This window comes from Bidens hawaiensis, unplaced genomic scaffold (genome assembly GCF_021521415.1).
Source record: "Bidens hawaiensis isolate Kalapana, Puna unplaced genomic scaffold, B.hawaiensis_p1.1 tig00013743_1, whole genome shotgun sequence".
Lineage (NCBI taxonomy): Eukaryota > Viridiplantae > Streptophyta > Magnoliopsida > Asterales > Asteraceae > Bidens > Bidens hawaiensis.
The window spans coordinates 560345-569902 of NW_027492168.1; the positions used below are offsets into that span (position 1 = coordinate 560345).

A 9558-nucleotide genomic window follows, 5' to 3' on the forward strand; every position below is an offset into this window, starting at 1 on the left:
ATATATTTTTGTTCTAGTTGTCTAATATTAACAATGGAATCTTTTAGGAGGTGTTTCTATGTTCGTTTTCACGATTCGCTTCTTTTGACAAGTATAGTTTTTTTTGTCATTTGGCGACGCTACACTTTCTTGTTATATTATTACTATTTTTTTTTGTGTATAGTCCAAATACAAGCTTGCAACGAGCACAGAGGATTTGGTAGATAGGTGTTTGGACAATTGGATGTATCAATGTGATCATCAGGACTTAGTAAATAAGATCTAGATAATCAGCTATTCAAGTCACCGACTGCTTAAAATTAGGGATATTTATGTAATGTACTTTTTACAATAGAAGAAAAGCCCGCTTATAGGAAATAAACTACAAATCCTAAAACCTTACTTGGCCCGTGGGCTTAACATGAGCAATTCCGCTAATTTTGCTTCTTGTGATAAAGATCATCCACCTTGACTTTAAAAAGTAACATGCATCGAAGCATGTCGATTTAGATGTTCATATTTTGTCAGATTGACTTTTATAAAATCTAGATTTGGACTTTATATGCTCCTCTAGCTGTCTAGCTGTAGTATCCACAATCTCTTAGAATTTACCTAAATATCAAATATCCAACTGCAGCCCTTTGTATTGATATTGTTGCAAATTATTTTCCAACTTGTTATGTATGATCACCAGGCGTGGGAACAGTCACATCTACAAATTTATTAGAATGCAAGATGATATCTGAACAACCGAGGGTTTCCATTAGCCAAAAGTTGGAAAGCAAGTACCAAGAAAATGTGATGGATGATGACATAAGAGGGGTTTCATTAAGGTGTCTGAGTTTGTACACCCGAGGTGGAGGGTGCAAGGTTGGAGCCGCAACTAGTGACGATTTTAACGAAGGGTACAAACCCGTTTGTGGGACCAACGACACGAGTGTCGATTGCTTCTCGTATGGAGTTGAGAGGTTTTGGAAGAGAAGTAATAAAAAGAAGAGTTTTGAAGCCCGAGAGTCACATCGAAACCAAACAATGCAAGTCTTTCTTCCTGATGATATTCTTGAAATGTGTTTAATGAGACTACCGATAACGAGCTTGATGAACACTCGACTCGTTTGCAAAAAATGGAGAGATTTAACTACAACAACCCGTTTTATGCAAATGAGACGAGACGGTAATTACCCTACTCCGTGGCTATTCCTTTTGGGCACGATTAAAGACGGTTTAAGCTCTCGTGTGATATACGCCTTTGACGTTGGTTTCAACAAATGGCATAAAATCGAGTCGGAAGTACTTAAGGGTAGGTTTTTATTCTCGGTTTCTGCGGTCCATGACAAAGTTTTCATTGTCGGAGGGTGTTCGAGCTTCGGTGGAACGGATCGAAAGACGCACCGAGGAGTATTAGTTTTTAGCCCGTTAACGAAATCGTGGCAAAAGGTTGCGTCAATGAGACATGCACGGTCAAAACCCGTTCTTGCGGTTTATGAACTCGACTCGGATTGTTTGACCATCAAAAGTCAACCACGCACACGGTCGCGCATCGGTGGTGCGTCCGATGTTTACGAGGATCCACACCGGCTATCTGTTAGACGTGTATCGAGAACTGAAAAAATCAAGCATACGAGCGGGAAAACCAGTGGACGGTTCTTGATGATTGCTGTCGGTGGAGTTGGTTCGTGGGACGAGCCGTTGGATTCATGCGAAGTTTATGATTCGTTATCTAACAAATGGACGGAAATCCAACGTGTACCTGTTGATTTTGGGGTGGCTTGTTCCGCCATTGTTTGTAACGGTGTGTTTTACGTTTACTCCGAGACTGATAAGCTGGCAGCGTATGACATCGGACGTGGGTTCTGGGTTCGGGTACAAATGGGCCCACCACCATGGGCCCGGGTCCATGAGTACTCCCCAAAGCTAGTGTCGTGTGATGACCAACGGTTATTTATGGTGTCGGTTTCATGGTGTGAAGGGGACGGTGAAATTGGAAGGAGGAACAAAGCGGTTCGGAAGGTGTGGGAGCTTGATCTGGTGGATGGAACAACAACTGAGGTTTCGGTGCACCCGGATGCACCAATGGACTGGAACGCGGTGTTTGTTGGGGATAAAAAGAAGTTGATATTTGGGGTGGAGATGTTTAAGATATTTGGGCAGGTGTTGGAGTTCTTGACCATGTGTGATGTTTCGGACCCGAAGATGAAGTGGGTTCACGTGTCGAAGAACGAGGTGGGTCGGAGAATGGATGTGTGTTCGTGCGCTATGAAGTCGATGGCGGTGGTGCATTTGTAAGGTAAAACTTAAAAGATGGTGGTGGTGGAGGTATTGTGTTGTTGTATTTGGAGATAAATGTTTTCATGATTCTTGATTTAAGCTAGTGATAATGGTACTTCGTCTTTTTAAAATATGATTATATAACATTGATTCAACTGAAAACACCAATTTAATTATACAAAACTTAACTTAATTAGATAATGTGATGGAACAACTTACACAACCATCAATATAACTTACCCATCTCGAATTATTCCGAAATCAGTAGATCAAACTAGTTTATTATGATCACTAATCAACAAAGTCTCAAAAGCATATTTGGAATTTGTAAGATTTCAGCTACATTCAAGCAAAGCCAGTGAGATGGGTTTTAGACTTTTTGTAATTTCAATCTCATATATGATTGCACAATTCTCATATTTAGCCTAATATCCGTTGGGTATCAGGCATAGTAACGGATACCGATTATACTCATCAGTTTGTTAGAATACCCGTTGGAATTTTCACGTATATATCATGTTTTTACCATTCTAGTTTTTGCTAATTTTAAGTTTTTAATAACTTACCAAACTAAAATATAATAAATTACATGCATATCATTATCGTCATAAAGTTTATAACAATATAGATCTTAAAAGATAAGTTCAAAAATAGCATACAAAATATAAATAATATATGTATTATATAAGTTGTTTATTTCCACCTAGTAAAACTACTATAATTAGGTAATAACTAATAAGTATTTACTAGACAAGCTCAGGTATCGGGTTTCGATTCTTTTAAGCATTCATGTGGAATAGACCAATAGGTGTTTTCTTTTTATCCGTGCCCGTAATAGCAGGTGGTGTGTATGAGTCAGTGTGAGGTGGTTTTGGTCTAAAACCCGATTTCCTCTTTTTAAAAGAAAAATAATTATAAATAGAAAGGACACTCAAATGTATTATAAGGAAAGTGAAAGTTTTATTTCATGATGGGTATTTTATAATGGAGATGTGAAAGAAAATACATAAGGAAAATGAAAATACAACAAACACTCTTATTTTTTAATACAAGAGATTCTAAGCACTTTTTTTAAAACTTTGTTGAAAGACCGATGTTTTTCTTCTTCCTTCCTTCCTTCCTTCTTTTATAGGCTCATTTTCTCTTTAGATAGACTTTACATCTTTGTCTTCTCTATCTTGTTTTCATGTGCTATTCTTTTTCTTGAAATTTTCCATATAGTTAAATTTGATGTTAAGATTCCTTATGGAAACTTGAACTTCTCTTGGTTTTTCTTTTCTCTTACATTCATATTCCATCTTTGCAGATATGAGAATTCTAACATTTGGATTTATATGATCCATGCACTCCAACTTTTGTATGTATCTCATGAGAGTTTATCTATTATTGCTTAAATCATATAATTTATAAAATCTTATTTTTATAAGATTAATAAAAATCTTAATCTTCAGATGATGTTTGACTCTCTTTTGGAGAATCAATAATCATATTATCCATTTTCTTAAAACAAGCTGGACAAACATTATGCTGATGTTTTCTGGTTAAACAAAGTTTGTATTGAGCTTGAGGACTTGATGCTATACCACCAGTATTCAAAAATCTGATTTTGTCATGTTCATATTTTTTCGCTGGTACCTCTGAAATTGGTATCAGAGCCTCGCAAATTTCTTTTGCAGGAGCTCTAGCCGATGAATTTAACATGCATGAATATGATTTTAATAACTTAATATACTTAAACTTAAATTTCATAAATAATACTTTTATAATGCAAAAAGAATAAATTAGTCAAACTTTTAACTCATATTATGATTTTGATGAAAATTATATTTCAGATGAATACTTTAATTTTAGTGGATACGAATTCACTAATTCTGAATACTATTATGATGATACTGATTGCAATACCCTTCAACGTAATGAAAAGAATAGTTTTAATAAACTAAAAGAAACATAAAACTCTTTAAAAATATATAGAGATATAATAGAATTACATAAAACAATTATATTTTATGGAGATAAAATAATTTTTAAATTAGATATGATTATAGATTTATTAGAAGCCGCTTTCCCAAATAGAAAAACAAAATAACCCCAAATAAATTCCAGGAACCTTTGGTTTAACTTTTACAAAATATGAAAGTTCCTAAAGAATATAAAAGAAATTAAAAATGAGCTCAGACGACTCTGAAAGCGAAGTTTATGTATCTCTTGAAATAGAAAATTAAATAACAAAGATAAGAGATATGGAATTAAATGATAATTTTATAAATATAAAGGCTAATGAGGAAAACTTTAATGTTAATGATAATGAACAGACAAGCTCAAGTACAAATCTTAATATCCCAATAAGAGATGAAACCCATAGGTCAGCACAAGGATATGCTGCTGTAATATCAACAATAAAAAATGAAGATAATTATAAACCATACCAGAATATGAAAAATAAACCAATTAATCCCTTTGGAATATATTTAGACGTAGACTGTATAAAAAATGGAAAACAACCTTAAGGATAGCAGTTTCTGTTAATAGAATGGATATGGAAACACTTCATGGATTCTTATAAAGAACTTTAATAAACAGTGCTTTAAGGTATTGACAAAATTTACCTTTAGATATGAAGAAAACAATATTTGAACAAGATGACATAATAGCAAATATAATAACAAGAGCAGTAGAAGCCTTTAGATTAGAATTTTGTGGAGAAGGAAATATTATAAAAGACCCATCAACTATCGAAAAATACTCAACAGCCTTAATAAGACTATAATTATGTGACATATGTGAAATAGATAGATATATTTATGTATTTCAAGATTACTATTACAATATATATAATCAAGTATCATATATGAATAGTTATTTAACATTATTTTTTGCAAAAATACCAACCCTTGGGGACAAAAATTAATAAAAACTTATAATCCAGGGACAATTGATACGTTAGGAAAAAGAATAACTCATGTTAGAACCATAATCAAAATATTGGTTAATAGATAACATACTATTGATGGCCCATTATGGCGTCCTTGAAAGATATTGTGGGTCGATTATTGGTATGTCAATAACTTAATAGTGAATTTGAACCTAACTAAAAATAACTCAAAACAATATAATTACACATTATTTGAGCCGTCTTGTTCTTGAGGTTCTTAACCAAGGAAATAAAAGAAAATGAGAAAGAAGGATAAGAAAGGGAAAGGAAAGGAAGGAAATTTGTTTTAATTAGGTGTGTTCTTGAGTTGGAATGAAATTAGAGGAAATGATAGGATAACTATCTTATCATTAGTAATCAACCCATTTTTGAGAGGATAATTTATTGGGAAAAAACATCAATTTAATCCCTCCTAACTCCTCTTACTCATTTCCTTTCCATCCTAAAAGAAACTCAAAAACACATATTTTTTAACTATCCTCAGTTTTCCTTTCGTTTCTCTCCTTTAAAAAAACTCAAGAGCAATGCGTAAAAGTTTGAGCTTGATTTTTTTTTACCATAAAATAGATTATTATGCAATTTGTATATATTAGTAGAGGAAAGATGCAATACAATAATTGTTTAAAGTACAAGAATACAAGAATACTTATATTTTGTAACATCCTAAAAATTTTAATGATGAATAAAGGAAGTTATGTTTAGTGATTTCGCGTAATTAATTAATATCGGGTAGGGAGCGGGTCTTGAACGTGGATTAATTGAGATGGGTTAAATGAGAATGGGATTTCAGGGATATAAATACCCCCAAAATCCCTAAATATCTTCATTTTCACCAAACTCCCTAACACCCCAAAACACACACACACACCACACGCATACCGCCACCGGCCGGCCGAGCCAAGGGAAGAGTCGGGCAGGTTCGAGAGAGAGCGATTAGTGTACTAGCAAGTAAACGAGATCCAAACAAGCCCAAAAAGGTATGATTCTTGATCTTTGAAGTTTAAAGATCCAAGCTTTTTTAGTGTATAAGCGACCGAAAATGGTCGGGAAGCGTAGTGGGTGATATTGAACCATAGCAAGGGTGTTAAAATCGCTCAAAATGCTGGAAAGAAACCGAACAGCGGCTGTCTGGGCAACTTCGCCTGCATCTGGGCAACTTCGCCTTCAAAGCGATGAACTTCGCCTGCAAGCTAAGTTCGCCTGATGAACTTCGCCTGCAGGCTAAGTTCGCCTGATGACAACTTCGCCTAAAGCCAAGTTCGCCTGATGACAACTTCGCCTAAAGCCAAGTTCGCCTGATGACAACTTCGCCTAAAGCCAAGTTCGCCTGATGACAACTTCGCCTAAAGCTAAGTTCGCCTAAGGTTTAACTTCGCCTAAAGCCAAGTTCGATTAGGAAGTAAACTAAAAATCTAATGAAAAATGTGTTAAGACAGTTAATGGAAATAAAATTTTTCCAAGCTGACCTGGCAGCTCGACCCCAGCCAGGGGCTCTGCCCCTTGGACCCTGCTAGGGGCTGCCGCCCCTAGACCCCGCTGCCAGGGGCGCTGCCCCCGGACCCCCGTTCGTTGTGGGTCAGATAAAGATAGACATACATTATGAGAAATGATAGTTAATTGATACGTATACTTGTTATACAGTCAGCCGTGCACAACTGAAGAAAGGAATTACGATTAACGGTGAACGTAACCGTGTTCAGGTGAGTTTCTAGCCCCATTCCTTGTTATGTTTTCGGGGCTGTATGCATACTTGATGTGTTGTTAATACATTTATCCTAAGTGATAAGTGTATGCCCTATGTGATACATGTGTTATGTAAGAATGATTGCTTGATGGTACGTGAACGATCTTCGGATATTGCACGTACTGTCAGGTTGTAATGCTATGTATAAGGTAAGTATAATATGAATGCTTATGCGTATGAACGTGATAGAGATAATAAAAGAAGGAAATAATGATGTATGGTCGTATGGTTACGAAAAGGGGTACCGAGCCCTAATAATACTCGAGGTATGATGTATGGTTGTATGGTTACGAAAAGGGTACCGAGCCCTAAAAATACTCGGGGTATAATGTATGGAACGAAGAGGGAATCGAACCCTACTAATATTCGAAAACTAGGGACCAGATCCTTATAATATCTGTGATGTTAGGGACCAGACCCTTATAATATCTGTGATGTTAGGGAATCGAACCCTTCTAATATTCGAAACTAGGGACCAGACCCTTATAATATCTGTGATGGTAGGGACCAGACCCTTATAATATCTGTGATGTTAGGGAATCGAACCCTTCTAATATTCGAAAACTAGGGACCAGACCCTTATAATATCTGTGAGGTTATAGGGCGAAAGGCTCTTTAAAACGTATGATTATGTATGTAAAGAAAGTATGAAGGTAAAAATGAAAGTAAAAACACTTAAGTGTGTATGAAAGAAAGTTAAGAGGTTAAGTATGAAGTGTAAAGAATGTATTGTATGATTATGTGATTAACTAGAACTCACTCAGCATAGCTGACTTTTAGTATGCAAGCAGGTGAGTAGGATGAGACAGCTGGCTTGAGCGGGGACACATGGCAGAAGAATAAGAGCCTGGCATCTGAAGACTTACGATGTTTTAATTTTAATGTTTTAATGTGGAAGACAAAGGACGTTTTGAGACAAGTTATGAAATATTGTAATGTTTTATGAAAGTTTTATATTCCGCGTAAATGTTTTAATTAACTCTGATATTTAGAACTGTGTTTATGAGTAAATCCAACACGAAAGAAGGGTTACCGGTAACGGGGCCTTACATATTTCATGAAATCGAGCTATGAAATCACTTCACAAGATCTCGAAATCGTCAATATATATATTCAATTAATCATTGGTTCACCGAAATAAACAGTTTTGAGTCGTTAATTGATCAATTTTTTTTACCTTTTTTCGCGAAAACCGTTTTTGAGCGTTTTAGTTTTTGACTGAGCGTTTTAGTTTTTCGACGAGCGTTTTAGTATTTTTGTCTTTGAGCGTCTCGCGTACTTATCGTACGTTAAGACATTATTGTAAAGTATTATTTGAGCCTAAAAGTTTGAGCTTGAATTTTTTACGTGAAAACCGTTTTTGAGCGTTTTAGTGTTTTGGCTAAGCGTTTTAGGTTTTCGACAAGCATTTTGAGCGTTTTAGTATTTTTGCCTTTGAGCGTCTCGCTTACCTATCATACGTTAAGACATTACTGTAGAGTATCTCGACCCTATATTAGTATATTACGAAGCATAAAGAATATACATACAAAATTTATGATATTAAAATTATACATATAATCTGTTCGTCTCGGTTTTGGCGGGTATAGAAATTTTGTTAACCAAAACTGACGCTATTGTTGGTTTTTAGAAAATCATTAAACCGACCTATCGGTTTTTGATACAGTTTGATTATATCGGTTCGGTTTCATTGGTTAATCTGGTTATGGGTCTGTTAATTCGGTTTTCTGCACACTCCTACCTACGAATCGATCCATAACCAAAATAACCGAACCAATTTATAACCGAAAATAAGCAAAAAACGATAAATCAGTTTTGACCTTTTTTTTATGAAAACCGAAATTAGCGTGTGGGTTGTGGACTTGTGGCTATTCTTATTTTCATGTCTGACGATACTAAATCGGAATACAATTTAGAAAACATGGTGAACCGACGCAACTTACTACATTTAATTGATCTATAAAGTTTTACAAAAACTCGAATTATTCAAGTCCAAATGTCTAATATCATTTTAAGTTGTTAAAAAGTTTCAAGCCCAAAATTTCAGACCCACTTAGATCATGCGTAGTTAAAACTTCACACCCTAGGTGTTTTACATCATATGACACCCATTTAGCATTTCAAAGTTTTGTAAAAAACAAGTGTATAGATAAAATAGCCCGTAACTTTTCTACAATCATTATTTTTCTTCCTTTCTCTCTCTCACAAAATGCGGGATCCTCAACTTTGTGTACACAACTTTGACACCCAAAATACTTGCCAAAACTAAGTGAGTAGCGGTGTATAAGGCGTTTTAGGAGCATTTTGGCCTCGAAATTCCTACCAAAATGTTCCACTAAGCATGACCTTACATTTCTTTTGAGCTATTTTAGTCACACCCATACATTTTTTGACCAATTATAATTCACGGTTAACCGATACATATCAAAACTGTAACAACTTGTATAACTTAATAACCATAACCGATTGCTGTTGTTCTTCAGTCTTCACTTAACCAATAGTTCGGTTATGATTACGGTTTCTGTCTGACCCAAACCGACCCATCCACACCCTATTTGATTACCACTTGAGCCCTGCCTCATTCCGTAACCAAAATAACCGCATTATGCGCGCCACTGGATTCGCGAGGCTG

At 35.4% G+C, this 9558-nt stretch overlaps 1 pseudogene; it reads left to right on the forward strand.

The window, feature by feature from the left end:
- Positions 1-683: 683 nt before the first annotated feature.
- On the forward strand, positions 684-2266 carry LOC143544746 (F-box/kelch-repeat protein At5g42350 pseudogene; annotated as a pseudogene).
- The last annotated feature ends 7292 nt before the right edge of the window (positions 2267-9558 follow it).